This window comes from Sipha flava, unplaced genomic scaffold, assembly GCF_003268045.1.
Source record: "Sipha flava isolate LNK unplaced genomic scaffold, YSA_version1 132_pilon_pilon, whole genome shotgun sequence".
Lineage (NCBI taxonomy): Eukaryota > Metazoa > Arthropoda > Insecta > Hemiptera > Aphididae > Sipha > Sipha flava.
This window is the reverse complement of record NW_020271758.1, coordinates 348,523-368,028: the sequence shown is the minus strand read 5'-3', so window position 1 is coordinate 368,028 and position 19,506 is coordinate 348,523. Positions and strand designations below refer to the sequence as shown.

Genomic DNA, 19,506 nt, shown 5'->3' with positions numbered 1-19,506 from the left:
AAGTTAAAAGACACACAATAGCCCCTTACATGTTCAGTAGACTCGTTGAGGTCAATTTTAATGTAACCACTGACCAACCCCTCCCACTCCTACCTAATATACTTGTGCCGATATACTGAGTACCATTAGTTATTTGCCGTTTCCTTTGTTTCGGGAAGTAATAGAATATTATTCCTATGAGGTTTTGGTCGTGGGTACACGGATTTGTCTTGTATTGATTATAAGATTAGAACAATTTGTTTTAAACTTATACGAAGTTGAACACATGTCCATTACCTTCTGAAGGTTGTTTTGACTTATGATTACGGCGAGTTATCTTGTACCTATTTATCTGTTTATCACTAAACGTGTTTTTGTATTTAGTTGAAATGTAATAAAAGTCAGAATGTATAACATATCACTTATCGATATTTGATAAAAATATAACATCTACGCGCATTTTGTATTTATTTGCGTTTGTTGAGACGAATAAAATAGAACAACAAATCTAGAGAAATTGATTTATATAAAAATAATTTACAAGCATTGGCTTGTCGGCGGAGTATTCGAACGGGGACTACCGTCTCGCAGAAAAACGGACTGAAAGGTTTCCACGCATATTTCGTTCATCGGTTTCTTTTCTTATAACGATATATATAAAAAATATATTATGTTTTCAACAAACCCGTCTTGCATTTCAGACACGCACAGAATAGCAAAGAATATTTTTCTTACGATCCGGGAAAACGAAATAACTCGATGAAAATACCTGATACGAGCAGGTAATAACATTTAGTTGTTATCGAGATGAAAACATAACGACAGATTTCTTATGGTGAAGGGGTGTTGGGAGGAGGGGGTGGGTCGTCGAAGAAATTAATATAAAAAAAATGTTAACAATCGGAGTGGAAAAATCATAATGACAATGAGGAGCAAAGGAGGACTGGCGTATCTCCTTCGAAGGGATATTATAAGTTATATGTACGTTTAAGGATGGAATAGTCGAGATTCTTGGTAAATGGGTTACGTTTCATGTATTGTAGTTAGCATAAAATGTCAGCGTGCTAACCCGGTAGATACTCGGAAATAAAATTGGTGGACGCACAATCGATATTTTGTTATAGTAACGAATATTTGTTTTTTTCACTCGGGGTTATCGTTATAATATTATTATTACTATGCCTCCAAGGGATTGTGACTTCCTGTTTTATGATTGTAATTTTTTCATCACTACCAATTCCGCAAAACCTTTTTCCGTGGAACAATAATAATTACATTATACTGCATCTATATGTATGATTTTATGTATAGATTGTATATATTTTTTTTATATTTTTTGATTTGATGTATGATTGCAAATTTAGTTGAGTAATTTTTTGTCATATATATATATATTAAAAATAATCTGTGATCATGGTATGATAACGATCAATGCTCGATTTGGTCAAATTAAAGAAGGGAAACTCTGTTTACTTAAAAAAAAAAAAAAGCGTCCCCAAAACTTGTTTAACGTTATATTTATCGTTGAATCCTAAAACCGCACATTTTTTAAAACTAATGTTTCAAAAAACCCCACACATTTGATTTCGACCCGAAAAATGTTTTACTTACCTAGGTTCAGTATACTTAATAATTTATAATTTATTCAAACAAAAAAAATGCATATATGAGTAATCTAAAATGTAAAAATACATTATATATATATATATATATATATATAATGTATTTTTACATATATATATATATATATATTATTATATTATATATATACATATATATAATATGTAATCACAAAAGATAAGACCGATAAAGTGAAAACTAGTTGTGACTGAAGTATAAAAATGTGTTAGCATTATTATCAATTAACACTAAGAATAGTGTGCGGTTTTTGTCTATGGACCTTTTTTTTGAGTCAAAATCTAAAGTGTGCGGTTTTCGGATGCAACCATATTTATAACGTAATAATAGTAGGGGGACGCTGAAATTTCTGAAAATTAGTCGGGGTACTCCATCCCACTGTGTCCCCCTCAAAACGATCACTGATAATGATTAGTCATTCAATGAAAAAAAATCCATTGCTCGAGCCAATACAAAAACAAATGCTAATTGCTAATTTTTAATCTCATGTTTTAATAATTTGAAATGCAAGATGCAACTATTTTCGTTATTATTTACTTTGAATGCATATTTCTTGATTTTCAATGCGCAATACTATGTATTTCGAAAGAATAGGGTAACTCAAAATAATTATATATCAAATGATACATATAGGTACATATAATTTTAAAAACATGATTTAATCATTAACAGTGTTCCTGAAAAGCCATAGAGTTAGATGTTTGTCTATTGAGTGCAGGGGCTGATTGGCTCACCGGAAATTTGGGAGTTTTCCTGATGGAATGGACTGATCTGTAGACTTGGACGTAACTTATCATCATTAACAGTGACCATGCGCCAATATATTTACCGTTTTCCCGAACTGAAATGTTTTCCCAATTCACCTCTAATTATGTGTATCATTACCACTAGCAAACAAATAACTGTAAGACAGCCAAAAAAATATTTATAATTTGTTTTAATTATTGTATTAAATACATTTCTTTTTATCCGATTTTGGCTTTATATTTTTACTACCAGATTCAACTACTTTCTGTAAACTAAGCTTAAGTTGGAACGTAGAAAAAAAAAGAATTAAATGATTACACCCCAATATTTATGCTTATAAATAATACTATAATTATGATTTAGATTAGTAAGTGTTTAGGTATAAATGATTAAATACGAATTAATGTAACGTACATTTTACATTTGTAAGAGGTAATATTTTTAGAACAATGAGAGGTTTTTTTTAATATATTTATATTGTTTAAAATAAAAGTTATAACTTTTCAAGTTTTTTTAAAAACGATATGTATTAGAGATACAGTATTTTGCATTTAAAAATTCTGTTTTTGTCTTGAAAATGTTCTCATCAATTTTAGTAAGGGGTATTAAAACTTATTTATTTGGACAATATAATTAAATAAATTTAGTTTAGTATATTTTAACTTGTTGTAAATATAGATACAACATTTTTAGTTAATGAACAATTTTAAAGTAAGTTTTTTTTTTTAGATAAATAATATATACAACGGTTTAAAATTATAATACATAATAGATATGTGTTTTTGAGAATTTTTTTTTCAGTAAAACGAAAAAAATTACTTGAAGTTTGTTAAACAAGAAGATTTATATAATGATAATATTTTCAAGAAGATTATCGATCAACCTAGTTATTTCATAAATTAGACGCATTTGACATTTTAAAAAAGTATTCAGGCTTAAATTTTTATATGAATAACGAAATGCAGAATTATTTTTAAGTATTTTATTGAAACTTTTGTGTTAATAATTGAATTTATATTCTTAGGCATGAGAATTTAGATTTTTTCTTATTAAATAAAAATCTAATTTGGGTATCTTTAATGACAAAAGAGGTTTCAAAATTAACAAATCGTCTTGGGACATCATGTTTTTTAGAAAAATGTAATCAACTACATATGGGATCGAAAGTAATTTTTTTTTATTAGTATCTCATAACGAAATACTCAAAGATCGTTCCATTTTATTGGATAGAAGTTTTATATTCCGATATTTTACGGTTATTTTTAATAGTAATATTGACGATTGACGAACAAATAACCTGAAGAAAACCCGGTAGAATATACCGAATTGTCGGTGTAGCATTTGATTCTGAACGCGCACAAATACTATATCCACCATTAAACATTTGAATTACCTCAGGTGATTTTATTTTTCAAACGGTTTCATTTCAAATCGCCTCTCGATCTCACGTACATTAAACGTACACCGTTCATTTATTATGACACCCGCTGATGTCGGTATGATATTATGTAACAAGAAAAAAAACATTTTGTAACATAAACTATGTAACATAAATATTGACAATTATTTCGGCAAGTCAAAATATAATGGCGAACGAATGGTGTAAACTTTTTTCACATCACTGTTCCCTTAGCTTAAATTGTGAGCATTTTGAAACGGAATGAATAATATAAAATAGACATTAACGTTTCCAAGAAAATCTGATGAACGAAGCTGCTAAAATGTCCGTAAGTCACCGGATGTGTGTAATAACAAGATTCGACCGATGTGTATTACGGAAACTATTATTATTATATAGAGATACGTTCGAGAATAATTCTGCGAGCCCACAGAATATGGACAAGGATTCATGAATAATACGTGTTTTGAACAAAAATATTTACGAACAACACACCTACGGGTAAAAATATAAGGCTTTCAATCGTAGAACTTTTAGATAAATTGTTTTGCAAGACAGATAGGCGTGCAGGATAAATCGTACACGTACACAGAACCGGCAAAACAAGCGCGCCTGTAGAACTAATTTATTTAATGTTTAATGTTGGAATTATTTATTTATTTATTTTTGTCGCAGACAAAATATGCTGATAATCAGTGGCCTTTACTCTGGATGTGCAATTTGTACACGTCCCGTAACATTTACATGTGATGTCATTAACAAGCATGTTTATGACGCATCCATTTAGTGAAATTGTTCTTTCATGAAAAGTTATCCAGTTCATGAAATGGAAACCATTTTTTTTACACTTTTCGTGAACTACTCAATTATTTCATCAAATGCATAAAATTTCATGAAATGGACAACACATTTTTACATCGTATAATTTTTCACCTGAAAATTACTTTATATGACTTTTCAATAATATTATAATCGTCACTTGTGTCACTTACCTATTTAATATAATTATCCAACTTAAATTCTAATAAAAGTATAACTATTATTTTTTTTCCGAAAACTATTATATACGACTTCTATAATGTTAATTTTAATTAAATTTAAAAAAAATAAAAAATAAATATAATATTTACCAATACAAATTAATATTTTAATATTTTTCAAGATGTATTTATATTTATTATTTCTTTGAATATGTTACGTGACAAGAGCTATTAAATTTTGTCTTATATTTATATCTATAAATATATACTATATTATTTTCCTGTTAAATATGTATTATTTTAAAGTATGTACTTACGTATTAGATTTTGCTTCTGTGAGTTCTTCAATGATGCATTGAATTTCATCACGGTTAATGTTTTTACCGGGTTTTTTTTTTTATAATAAATGTTCAGTTTTTTTATGAAATTCAACTTTCGGATAGAATTCAATTTTAAAATGACACTGAAAATTTACACATATAATTGTACAAAAAACCAATTCACTCTCCAAAGTTCATATGTAAATGTAAATTATATGTGTGTTTAAGATAATATATATTAACAAGATCAAATGCAGATTGAAACCAGGTTATAAACCAGATAATATTTTCATTAGGATAATTATATTAAATTGTAAAGTGACACGATTGACCATTATAACATTGTTGGAAAGTCGTGTAGAGTAATTTTCAGGTGAAAAATAATAGTTATATTTTTATTTCATAAAGGGGCTGGCTAGTTGATGAAAAATATTACACAATGTCAAAATGTAGTGTATGTTGTATGTGTCCATTATATGAACTGGGTAACTTTTTACGAAATGAACGATTTCACCAAATGGATGTTACATAAACATATTCAATATTTATTTATAACATGCGTTATGTTATTGCATCGTTTTATTTATAGAATCTGTAAATAACAGTGTTATAGGTACTCTCGTTTATAAATAAAAATAATAAATAAACTAATTTTAACTCAAAACCAGCCGTGCGCCGATTGGAGCTACGACGTCAGCGGATACGATAGAGATAACCGAATAAACTGTATAGGACGTTAAATTTTTCATCAACGTGTACTTGCATTCGTTATTTCTCGTTTATAGCTGTTAATGTTCGCTGTCGTGACGCACATTACTGTCAGTTAATTTTGCAAATTTTCTTCGAGAAAATAAAAACATTTTCCATAAAAAAAATGTTATCTAATCTTTTCATTTTTACTGACGTATTATATAATGTTTCTCAAACGTAATTGTTGATATTTTATACTGCAGTAAAAACGTATTTCATTTTAAAACCCGATTAAAACAAGATAGAAAACAAAAACTGACAAAAAAAAAAGAACTATTACAGGCATTTCCTTGGCTAAATTATTGATAAAACGTCAAGTGAAAATTATACTCGTTTCAAATTGTTCGTATAGTTGCCATATTTTAATTTATTTAATCTCATAAAAATTAAATATTCCATGATAAAAGAAAATGTTATGTCTTATTTACTAAACAATTTGCATCTATGGCGATTTTTATATAAAGTAGCATCAAAATGAACATTATGTATGTACACCTTAAAAGATTCAGCCAATAAAAGTCCTTTTGAAATAATGAATTTTTTTTTCTGGAATTAGCTTAAATTGTGAATTTTCTAAGTTGTAAAATTTGACACAATTAGCAGTTACTATTCCAACAATAAATGCTTCAGTGCTAAAATAATATTTATATTTAAAAACAATCCACACATATTGTACTTCGACTCAAACATAAGAAAACATTAACATTTTAATTATAACATTCATCGAAAAATAATTTTCAAATCAAGAGTAAATATAAATAAGCATTTTGAAGATGCAATAAAAAAAATTACCAGAGAAGATAGAAAAATCGAATCAGAATTTCAGTGAAAATCACATTAAAATGTTTAAATTAATTTTAGTAAACAATTTCATAAATGATTTTTAAAATTCGTAATGAAATAGTATATCCGTTTTATAAGATTTAAATATATGTAAAATGAATAATTCGAATATGTTGATTAGTACAATCATTGGATTTTGTTTCTAGACATTTCCTAATCCATTGCATTGACGACTAATATCTCTGGTCAGAAAATTTTACTGATAATGATAATAATTAAAGGTAGGAAGAAAATTCACAAAATGTTACTATTTGGATGGTTGAAAAATGTTCGTATGTTTTCTTATACTATGGTAGTTCGGTAATCCACGAAACGCAAAATTATTTTATACATTTTTGGTACTATTATATAAAGGTACGTGCCCATAATAATGATAATCGGAGTTTAAACCCGGTCGCGATTGTACGGTAAGATACGTTCTGGAAAAAAAAGTTTCTTGTGTCGGAGGTAGAATACAATTTCGTCTATAGAAGCGACGCGTCGAAATGAATACCAAATAACAATAATGTTATGCACAAATGTTCGTATTATTCTTATGAATTTGAAAGGCACGATGGATAATTGTATTAGTATGGCATGCGGAACCCTTTGCGTAACCTCGTACATTACTCTAGTCGTTGAATACGTCGAAAAGGTTTTTTATGAGTTTTGTAAGTATACTGTCTGTACCTACCTACTACTGCACACAAATAAAAAAAAAAATAAAAAAAATATCTAAATAAAACATTCCTACTCGACCAGAAGTTTATGATTATGTTTAATAGCTGGCATTTTATTTGCAGTACTCGATCATGATTATGATGTTATCCTATTGAATCCGTTAATTTCACTATAACTACTTTTAGGAAACAGATATAGGTCAGGAAATTAATAACTCTCAAACGTGAAAATATAAATATAACTATTTTACACAAAAATAGATTGCATATTAATAGTTATTATACTTTTATTATTTTTATATTCAAATACATATATATATATATATATAATTATATAAATATAAATATTAAATTATTTCATTTTACTAAATCTAGATTGTAAGTTTTTGATTATATTGTAATGTTGAAATTAAAAATTTATCAGTTAAAAAACAAAAAAAAAAAAAACATTTTTAATAAATATAAATATTTTACTTTCTTATACAGCGTAATTATTTGTTACTATATTGGAGTGTGATAAAAAAAAAAAAAAAATTGTACATAAACGATAGTTATTATATTATTGATTTAATATTTCTAAAATATGACTTTTAAATTTGGTTTCGTGAACTAATTCCAGAAAGAATAATAATATATTCTATTCTTAGCCTGTACAACAAATAATTGAATTCACCATTATAATCGAATTTTAATTTCGCATCTATTTTTAATACGAACACACAGCTCGTTTTCGAGAACAAACTCCATTCGTGATTACATCATTACGTAAACATAAGTTATTATAGAAAAGCTTTTGAAAATGTTGTACTCAAACAAGGTGATTTTATTTTATTATGAACGATAAAGATGATGAGTTTTTGAGTAATTGTATTTTTGTCAGCAGAGTTCTCGAAAGTTTTTATTCGCACAGTCGCCGAACAGTTGATGGATACGGAATTATGCTGCGTAACCATTGACGTCACATTAAAATAAAAAATAAAAAACCGTTTCGAGGTGAACGGGTGTTGTCGGGAAATCGAAAAATAAGACTGTAAACTCGAACCGAAAAGTATTACGTGTACATAAAAATAATTCACTTAGCGCCTACACTCTTACCAATGCGTACAAGAATTGATAGATATTAACTAGTTAACTCGTAAATAATATTCTCGATTTATATATAAGGTTGATGTAATATGTACAGAGCTCAAATTATTTTTAATTTAATTATTGACTCGTGTTTGAGCATCATCACGTTTGTTAGTCAGTTAACTAATACGGGGAAGTTACTCTAGTTACTTTCTGACCTCTGCCTATTGAGTATTTCTGAGTATTTCTCTTCATATTTACTTCGGAAATCTCGGAAAGTTCGAAGTGCTATCGGATATTAAATAGGTCGATTTGTTTAATGCTCTATAAAAAAATTGTTGATTTTTATGTATTATTATTATTCTTAATGTAGTTATGACCACCCAATCGTCAAGACATTTCAGCTGCTCGCAATTAAATTACGTCGATTCTCCACTGTGCCCTGAAGTTCACTCTGAGTGTGATCCACGATTCGTGTTTTGATGCTGCGTATTTCTGTAAAATATACAAATTTTATGGTAAAATATTTAAATGATTACTTTTATGAATAAATGTACCTAATGCGGTAGGGTGGTTAAAAGGTAAAAAACTAAAAGTATGATTTTTCTTAGTAAGTAGATGTAGTTATACATTTATATATTATCCACTGATTTCGTTTTAAGAACGCAATTACTATCCAATCAATAATTTATTCAAAACAAATCAAAATATCAAGTGAATTTTAAGTGAACTAAAAAACCAAATTAAAAAAAATCAATCGACTAATAGTCAAATTCGATTAAAAATTATTCGATTGTTAACTTTTTAACAATTTAATGTCTACAATATTTAAAAAAGGGCTTAAAATCGATTGAAAAATACAAGAATATAAATACGAGAAACGAATTATTTTTAAAGCCAGTCCAAATATCAAACTTGAATAGCTCCAGCATTTTTTTTTTTGTCCACGACAAGGTAAACTGATTTGAACGCGAGGGTTTTTTGTACAGTCCCTACAACGAGCAAAAACCGTTTATGCGTCCCACTTGTATTTTAACACTTAGCAAACGGTATGAATTTAATTATATTTTTATTGCCAATACAGAAAGTAATACAATTATTATTATAGACTGTAGATTATAAAATACGATAATCATATTACCTATATAAAAAAAATTGTCATATATTAATTGGGATCCGAGGATTCCGAACGAAATTACCTACGTATAAATGGAATTATGTGCTGTTCGGATTAACACGTTTACCGGTGGTCCGACTATTGAGGCTGTCTCTGCTTTCGACTCCGTCAATAGAACATAATTCTATATAAGCACAACACTAGGTAGCGAATTCAAGTTATCAGTATATATGCATAGTGATTATCACCACGCAGTAAGCAGAATAAATTACAATAAAAAAGTATATTACAGTATTTTTTCCTACACAATAATTTCTTCATAATTTCTTCATAATTTTTCCATCGTTATAGTTGTCTTGTTTTCGGCCTATGAATGTTCAAATTGATCAAAAAAGGACCAATAAACACATTTTTTTCAAGTGAGTAGGTACTTAATTAAATTTTTCAAATATCAAGACGTGTTTAATAAATTATGTTGTTAACACAAAACTTATTTTCGGTTTTCCTCTGAAGAACAATATTTTACAAAATAAGTGGATAAATGCTTTAAAGAGAAATAACTTTAACCCTATACAATGAAATTAAAATTATTATTAAATTCACTTTATTCAGTTATTCCTGATGCTTAATAAATAAAATGTTATGTACTCTTAAGGATTTACTATTGTAAATCTGGGTTTGCTATAGCTGAAGATTTTTTTTGATATAAATCACCTTTATAAATAAATATCTGTTTATAAATATTTTCAAGATAATTTAGAAATTATCTTTCCAAACATCCATCAAAGACTTGATGATAACAATAATCCTAATGATAAGTTAAAACATCATTAAAAAAAAATTCAATTTCATCATCTTATGCTGCTAATTGTATGAATTTTGACAATACATCGGATAGTTATTTTTGAAATACGTTGGCGTAAAAAATTTAATGATTTATTAAATGTAGATTCCAATGAAGAATCTCTTTTAAGCATTCCATTATATAAATCCTTTGATGATGTAAAAGATAATATACTTTATTAACTATTTGGTTTTATTGTGAAAAAACCAAGTAAGAAAGTTGAATGTTTTACTTGTACAGAAATTTTATTAGAAAATAATTTTAATGAACATAATTATAATCCTAAATATAAGTATTCAATTTTGTTTGATGTGAAAAACAGAGAAGGGTTAACCAAATGTTTAGATGATGTTTTCAAAATAGTTATATTTGTTGAACATAAACTTATTGATTTTACTATCAATTTTACTTCTATTACCTTGCCTTAAACATCTAAAATAATAATTTTAATAACAAATTATGTTTTTGATTATGATATTTTTAAAAATACTAGATGTTCTGAAGACATATTATTGGGTAGTTATAAATTAGATTTCGTAACAGTTATAAGTAAAGAATAACTAAAAATTCGTTTGCATTATGTTGCTAAGAAAAAAAATTCCATGGTTATTAGTAAACGCTTATTTGCTAATCTGTTAATCAAGTTAATTTTATTCAAAAATCAATAATATTATAGTTTATTTTAATTTATGTTACAAAATAAATGTATCCCTATAATCTATAATTATTACAGTTAAATACCATTTTATTTTATTATATTTTCAGTACCCCCAATATTTTGGCTCTAGTTGCGCCCATGACCATATGCTTATAACGTTCGAACAGATCTCGAAGAGCAATGATAATTACGCGTGACACTTGGAATTATGTTGCACTACCACCACGTATTGTAATTTAATATAAGTTTCGTCGAGGAGCAGGTATCGTCACATCATTACGTCGATCAAATTTGAAGAAAAATTCAAAGCGATATCGTGTATCGTTATTTTTTTACTAAGTATAATGACTACATGTACTTATAATTAGATGTGTTATGGGTTCCTGTTTTGAGTTTTTAATAATTTATGCGACGAAAATTATAACGCAATAGAACTCTCAAGGACTCCTTGCATTGTTAAATTTTTAAAGAACATACTGTACATACAATTCATTAACCGTGCGTCCGATATTAGTCCTAATACTTAACTCGACGTTTTTGTTGATAGTGCGTCCTCACAATAATTAAAAAAGAAAATATATAAAATATTTTTTATTATTTTATGGAAAAAAGCGTAGTTAATAGAGATGTTGAAAATTAAATCTTTTCAATTGTTTGAAATTATTCAGAAAGTTTTTGAATGTTACTTTTTAGATATTTCATGATTGGTAAAATATTGTCTTGAAAAATTGAAAAATAATATTAACGAGAACGATTTACTTTGGAATACATTTTATTTTATTAATGTACTTAAAATCATATTTAAAAATGAAATGTTGAAATGGCCTATTATATATTTTTTCCAAACGTTTATATAATATTATTTTAACTTTTTAAACATTTCATGTTAAATATTTATAAATATAATAAAAAAAAAAAAAGGATTATTATTTTTGGAGCACATGAAATGTGTACTTGTATACCTCTTTATGACTCGTTCGTGATAAAATAAGTTGTACGGATTAGTTGAACTTAAATATTAAAACGTGACTTTCAGCATAAAATAAAAGTTTTTCTCTTTTAAGCTCCAATTTTATACTCGAAATAGACATAGTACTTCTACTCACGTATATATGTGATTATTAGGGCTCAGAATTTGATGCATTTTGCATTTATTTTCGGAACTTTTTAGACGATGTTCTTCTGGGCAAAAATATATTTTATTGGTATTTGAATATGAATAACTAATTTTTATTTTGCATTTTCTTACATTTTTTAGTGTTTATTATTTTTCAAGTCATTTTTTCACATAAATTATTATTACACCTACATTTAATTATTTTTTCCTAATATTCGATAAGTATCTGATTTTATCTCATCGATACCGTCGTCTCATCGTTATCCTGTTATAATGAATAATACCTATTATACCTAAATTTTATCAATTTTTGTAATATTTTTGAAATGGCGAAAATTAAAACTTCGGTTAGTGCTCGTTTCCAATCACTTCAGTGGAAGTAGAGAAAAGTTTTTCCTAATATAAATGTTTATAAACGGATAATCGTCGTTCATTTACTTTTGATAACATAAAATACGCTGTAATTGTACAATTCAATGATTTTGATTTTTGAGTAATATGTAATTTGTAAGCTTTGATAAATTTATAAAACTGTATTTGTAATTCTTTTATTTCATATTTTAAGGACATTTTTTTGTCATTTTTTATGTCATATTTTGAGTGACTTGTAAGTTTTGATAAATTTATATAGAATATTAAAGGAAAATTGAGTAAAATATTTTAAAAAATGTATTTTTATTAATTTAAAACAAATATTTGTAATTTTTTTAGGTCGTGTTTTTTAGGACATATTTTGTCATACTTGCATATTTTTTAAGTCATTATTTAATGTTTTTAAGGTCATAAACTTTCGAGTCCTAGTAATTATATTTCTATTTAGCTTTTGGAAAACATGGTGAATATGAATCGTATTCAAATGCGTTTCTCTAAATATGTTTCTCGACTAATTTGAAGTGACCAACGTGATTCATAATAGATTATCATTTATATGCTAACTCAATAAAATTGCTATCTGAGTAAAACTCGAACAAGTATCCTGAATGTCGTCATTGTATATTTTGTGAAACTTGCGTCGTGAAATTCCCGTAATACCGTAAAACGACAACCGCTGTGAACTCCGAACTTTTCGCGTTTGTTTCGACTATTACGATGAATGAAGTTCCGCTATAATTACTATGTTAATAATCGAAGCACGGAGACGTATGCAAAAAAAAAACATTGAAATTCAGCGGTTTAATAATATAGTGTACCTATTTATTCTAAGTGCTTGTACTTATGCATTCTGAATGTTTAACACGTGCAATATCAATTGAAGATATACGACGGCAAAAGACATTTCATTTCGAACATTGAATTCCAATTAGTCAGATAATTCTACTTTATCTGGATACGAATTATAATGAAAAACAACATACTTCAATAACTTAGCTATATGTAAATCGATTTTCAAAATTTAAATAACAAAAATGAATAGATAAATGAAGACATTCGGATTTTCTGTTAAAAAAAAAAATCTTGTAATTCACAGTATACTAATAATTTTATAGTGTTAATAAGAATAATTTTTACTGTATCGTAAATGCGAACAAATCCGCAGCACTGCTGCGTGTACGTCTCTAACGAAAGAAGAATGAAAGGAAGAAGGTTCAGATATGATTTTCGTAACATCCAACGCGATTAATTGAACATTTTTATTTATTATTTTATAGGAAAATTACTGGGCATTTCATGGGCAAACCAAACGTTACCTACCCTTACGTACCGTTAAATTATCGCATTAATGGTTCAAGACATATGCAGTTCGTTTAAACCAAGTATTTGTAGATTAGTTGGATAACTGTAGAGTAACAAAAGTTAATTGTAAAAGTTATCATTTTTATCGCACTTTTTTTTGTTGTTTATTTTTAATATTTTTAATTTAAAATATTAACTGGCAAAATTATCGGTTCGTTTTAATCACGTTTTCATTGAAATTCAAAACGACATATTTACAGTCGCATCCGAAAACCGCACACTTTTGATTTTAAAAAAGGTCGATAAACAAAATTGCACACTTTATCGGTCATTGTAAAATAAAATATCACAAACCTATAGTAGTTAAAACCATAAACTATTTTTACTGATAACTAACTGATAAAATAAGATTATAAGATATACTCCAATAATTATGCTAACACATGTCAATACTTCGATTTTTAATTAAATTGTATTAATTTAGAAACACATATTAAAATGGTGAGAAGAATTTTTAATCGACGGAGATCGTATGAAGTTTTTTACACAAAACTATGTATTTAACTATTAATATTTATATCAAACTTTTACACAGTTTACATTTTTACATTTTTTTACATTTTAAAATACTCGTATATGCATTTTTTTTGTTTGAATAGATTATAAATTATTAAGTATACCGAACCTAAGTAAGTATAATCATTTTGTGGTCGAAATTAGGTGTGCGTTTTTTGCTTTTTTTTCAAACTTAAAAATTGTGCTGGTTTAATTTATTAAATGTGTGCGGTTTTAACCTACCAAAAATATGCGGTTTAGTACTGTATATTATCAAAAGTGTGTGGTTTTAGGAGTCAACGATATTTATAGTGCTGGGCATTATCTAGATAAATGTATATAAATAAATAATTGTCTTTTATCTTATCCAGATAGCCGAAGAAATATTTATCTGTTGTATTTTCTTAGATAAATAAAACTCTTATTTAAAATAATTTATGTAGATACATGTCTTTATAGAGATTATTTTTTATTCCCAATAATAAAATAATTACGAATCGTCTTATTCTTATTTTTAATAACTACTAAGTTCTTATAAGCCGGAAAAAAAATTTGAATTTAATTCATCTTACAGTCATGATAATTATTTTTGTTCTCTAATTAGTTGTTGTCAGACGTCATTATTTAGTAGGTACTAAAAACAAAATATTACTGGGTCATCGCATTACCCAGTTGTGTATAGATATCCTTTTTTGTATAATATAACATGCATTAACCTGACTCCCGGTTCAATTATATTTTTCAAATATTGTTAATTTTAGAATTGTATTCGTCCATAGTGATGTATTTACGATAAAAAAAAGTAATATTCACAGAAATTTAATATTATAAAACACATTATGCTCGTTTTTCTTAAATTAACCATCTCCACCCGAGTATAGCCGATATTCCTCTTCCTCTATTTTTTTGTAATTTTTTAGTTGTCATTTATTAATCATTTTATAAAGTTATAACTTTTTGGTTGGTTTTAGTTTACTATTTAAACATGGAAAAATTTGTAATTCAATTATTCAAAATCGTGAAAGATGATGGTAAACATATAACAGCCCAACTTCAGTATTGTTACTCTTAATAAGTAATTAACTAAATCAATATGAGATGACTTAGAAATAATTTAAATAATTAATGAAAAAAAATTAAAAAAATTACGGCTCATGATTTGTTTTGTTTATGTATATTTGGAACAAAAATATGTATTGTGTGAATGAATATATTATCTCAGTTATATGTTCGTAATTATATTAAAAAATATAAATGAAAGTTAATTAGAGTATATTTATTTTATTTACATAATATATTCATATAATTTTTATAAGTATTATAAAAATATTGATTCTAACTATTATTTAAACACTTCTTACCTTGGTGTTTGCAAATTTATTAATATTTCCTGTTTGTTTATAATTCAGTGAACAAATTTAAATTTAAAGTTATAAAAACTATTAGTATTGAGAATAACCTCTGTCATATTTCTGCTCCTACAAATAAATTAAAACAGTTTTCATCCTTTTTTTTTTATCTAGATATTTATTGTTTATCTTTTATCTTTATCTATCTTTACTCATTATTATTGTATTTTATCTATATCTTAGAAAAATTTTTACTGACTATATTTTATCTTTATAGAGATATATTTAATGTTGTCTGTGCTCATCACTGCGTATGTAGTAATTATCATTATGTAGAGGAAAATTATTATTATTTTACGATGAAAAAAATTATTTTTCTATCATTATAAAACGTACATTTTTACGTTTATTAAATTGGTATAGTTACATATAACAGGGATGACCGACAAAAATAAAAGTGAACTCGATCACGGAATATGGAAAATATTGAAAATATAGAAACGCACACGATGTGTATCGATATAACTTCAAAGATATTTTATGCAAAAAATATGGTACTGACAATAGCGCATCTCGAATCGCATACCAATATAAATAAATTTAATTCGATGAATATCAAATAATTTATTGAAATAATAATTTGGTTTATGGTGTATATATTATAATTACAACTTTTGTTGACCCTTGATATTGTTGATATCCGCGCAGCTCGAGAACATAAAATCCATGTCAACTTATCCCGTTATAGAAGTAGAAATAATTAATTATAAGTTTAAGAGATTGAGAAAAAATATAAATTTTATTTGCATAAAAATCTGATCGTATCTAATATTTTAAAGGGGTAAAATACTTTCGCCATATATACGAGTAGCACGAGTGAATAAATATGAACGAACTAAAGACTAATATAATATTGAAGCATTCGGTATATCCAGAGCCATCCTTAGGATTTTTAGGGCCTGGAACAAACTTATTTGGGAGTCTCTCGATTATCAAAATAATATACAAGTATGATAAAAAAATATACACCAAATATGCAAAATGTTGGTAATTATGATAATGGGATAAAAGTTTTGCAATTTGAGTTTCTTCTCAACACATCTAGGTCACCTAAATGTATCAATACAAATAATTACTTATTTAATAACTTCTCAATAATCTATAACCAGTCCCTATTATAAGTATTGTAAAAGATACGTTTCAAAAGTATTTAAAATACGTATTTGAATACCTATTTGATAAGAAAGGTACGAATACAGATTCTTCAAAAAAGTAATCATATATACTTTTAAATACTCAAAAAAATTTCATAAATTTCCTTACATCATAAAAAAAAATGTACAATAATTTAAAAATATATTCTTATCTTACATGGTTGCAACAAGTAAGATAGGTCAGAGTTTCCAAAAATTATAAATCAGAATTAAAATTTGATTGGAGAATTAAAAAAAAAAAAAAACGAATTCCAATTGTGTAGTGAAATTGTTATTTAAATTTGTTAAAATGTTTATTAAAATAATAAAAATTAAATTAATTTAAAAATTATTAAATGGTTAGTTATAAAAATGGTATAAATGGTTAAATGAATAATAAATAATAATCAATCATATAAATGGTTTAATTAATTAAACGATTCTATTTTTTCATATTCAGTCACGATTTTATTTTTACATATTTATACCTGACAATGAAGTTTTAATTATCAAAACTGATCGTACTTTACAAATATAATTATACGAGTATTTCAGGCTAAGCTTATATTTATTTCTATACGGTTTTAAAAACTATTTGGTATAATTATTTATATTTTTATTTTTGATTTATATGGATAGTGATGTAGTATATTATAATATTGTATAACATTATTGACTATAAATAGGGTTTTCAAGTTCTGGTATTTGGAATAGAATTGTTTGGAATATATCTGTATGGCAAATTTTTATAGAATGCCACTTATAAATATTGATTTTACTAATGTAATGATAAAATGTTTTAATATTATATAAATATATAATTGGTAAATTAATTTATTAGGTACCTTAATGTGATATAATATAAATACAATTTAGAAAAAGTTATTTGATTTTAAACAGATAATTTGGTAAAATCCCTAGTCTATATACTTTTTTTTAAATTTTTGACTTTACAGTGGATTGTATTATGTATACCACGTATCTAATGTAAATTATCTCAACGTTTAAAAACGTAAAAATGTAAATTGTTTGAATATCAGTATAATATATCTACTACAATATTGGCAATATGATAAAAAAAAAAATGTTTTAAAGACGTTAATGCTCATAAACTAACAAAAATGTATAGTTAAATCAATAGTTGTATACTTTTTGTAGATTGTTAAAGCACTAAAATATTATACAAATGTATTCATGTTACAGAAAATATAGACAGAGATGCATATAATCTTGAATTACAACCATAAACTTTTATGTAAGTTCCAGGTAGAAGAATAAAAAAAATTAAATTTTCTATAAATATATATACGTGCGTTAAATGCTTGATTCTTATGAGTTACTCGAAATACTTGTAGTTTTAACTTTTAATTTACATATTTAACAATGATCGGAATATATTAATGTTTTACTCTTCAAAAACTCGGTATGTTGATTAATAATTCTATTAGTCGACAATTACGACAAGTATTTAACAATACACTAAATAAGTTATTCAGCTGTTTTCCACTGTTTTCCGCGAACTGCTTGTCGATTGAAAATATTTAAATGTAATTATTCGTCTGTGTTTGATCACGAATATTTTTTTACCTAACCTCCCCTTGGAAATTAGTAGCGAAGACCAATAAATGTCGACAAAATATTTAAATGTAAGTACACAAATATCGGTGCTAACAACAAACGTCACTGGACAAGTTTTGACGAACGACGGGACATATTACGGCGGTATTTGATTGGACCGTTTATAAATGCGTAATACTCGCACATTAGTGCGTAAAATCATTATAGACACGATACCAAGATCAAAATAGAAAATTAAAAATTACGGTTTGATTCGAACTTTTCTAAAGTATGCCGTCGGAACAGATTCGATAGGATTAAGAACGTGGTGAATTGGTTTTATTCCGTATGATGTTTTCCCGTTTCACAATGCGCAAAACGTACAAAACAATATTTTAATATATTTAATTAATGCAGTTAAAACAGTGCCATATTCAAAGTCAACTGCAGACGATCGACGAATGCAAAACTAATATTTACTTATTTCTTTCTCCATTTTTATAATATTATAGGAGACGTAATCTCAAAGAGATTGGTGAAAAACATCGAGTATCCCGAGTCTTGTTATACCAACAGTACCGCCGATGAAAAGTTCCGTATTGTTGTTGTTCTCATTAAAATATGAATACGGGCACAAGTGCGGAATAAAAACTCGAGTAATATCTGTCAAATTACATAGATACGAGTAAGTCTGAGCTGATCTAGACATATGTCTTACTCGATGTCATTGTCAACCGATGGTAGTTTGAGGCTTAAAACAATCAACGCAATTTATCTCATTCGGAATCATCACGGGAAAAAATACAGAGTACAATAGTGTACCGATTCGTCAAATTAAATTTTTTAACTTAAAAGGGCTATAAATATTTAGTTTGAACACACTCTCTTGGTCCTGAGAACTAAATATTTAAAACTTTCCCGGAAAGCTGGTCATGTGTACTATTTATACGCGTGTATCTCATTAAAGATTGGGTACAGTTTGTTGGTTGAATTCATATTCATTCTAATATGTTCTAATTATCTATTATTTTGTGCTTGTAAACATATTTCGTAGTCTCC

At 26.6% G+C, this 19,506-nt stretch overlaps 1 protein-coding gene across 1 annotated transcript in view; it reads right to left on the bottom strand.

The window, feature by feature from the left end:
• Positions 1–7,915: 7,915 nt before the first annotated feature.
• LOC112679217 overlaps positions 7,916–19,506 on the bottom strand; it is a 101,474-nt gene continuing 89,883 nt past the window's right edge. Inside the window, exon 2 of the transcript XR_003148186.1 lies at positions 7,916–8,878. The gene's annotated coding sequence lies outside the window, so the exon portion shown is untranslated. The remainder of the gene's footprint in view (positions 8,879–19,506) is intronic.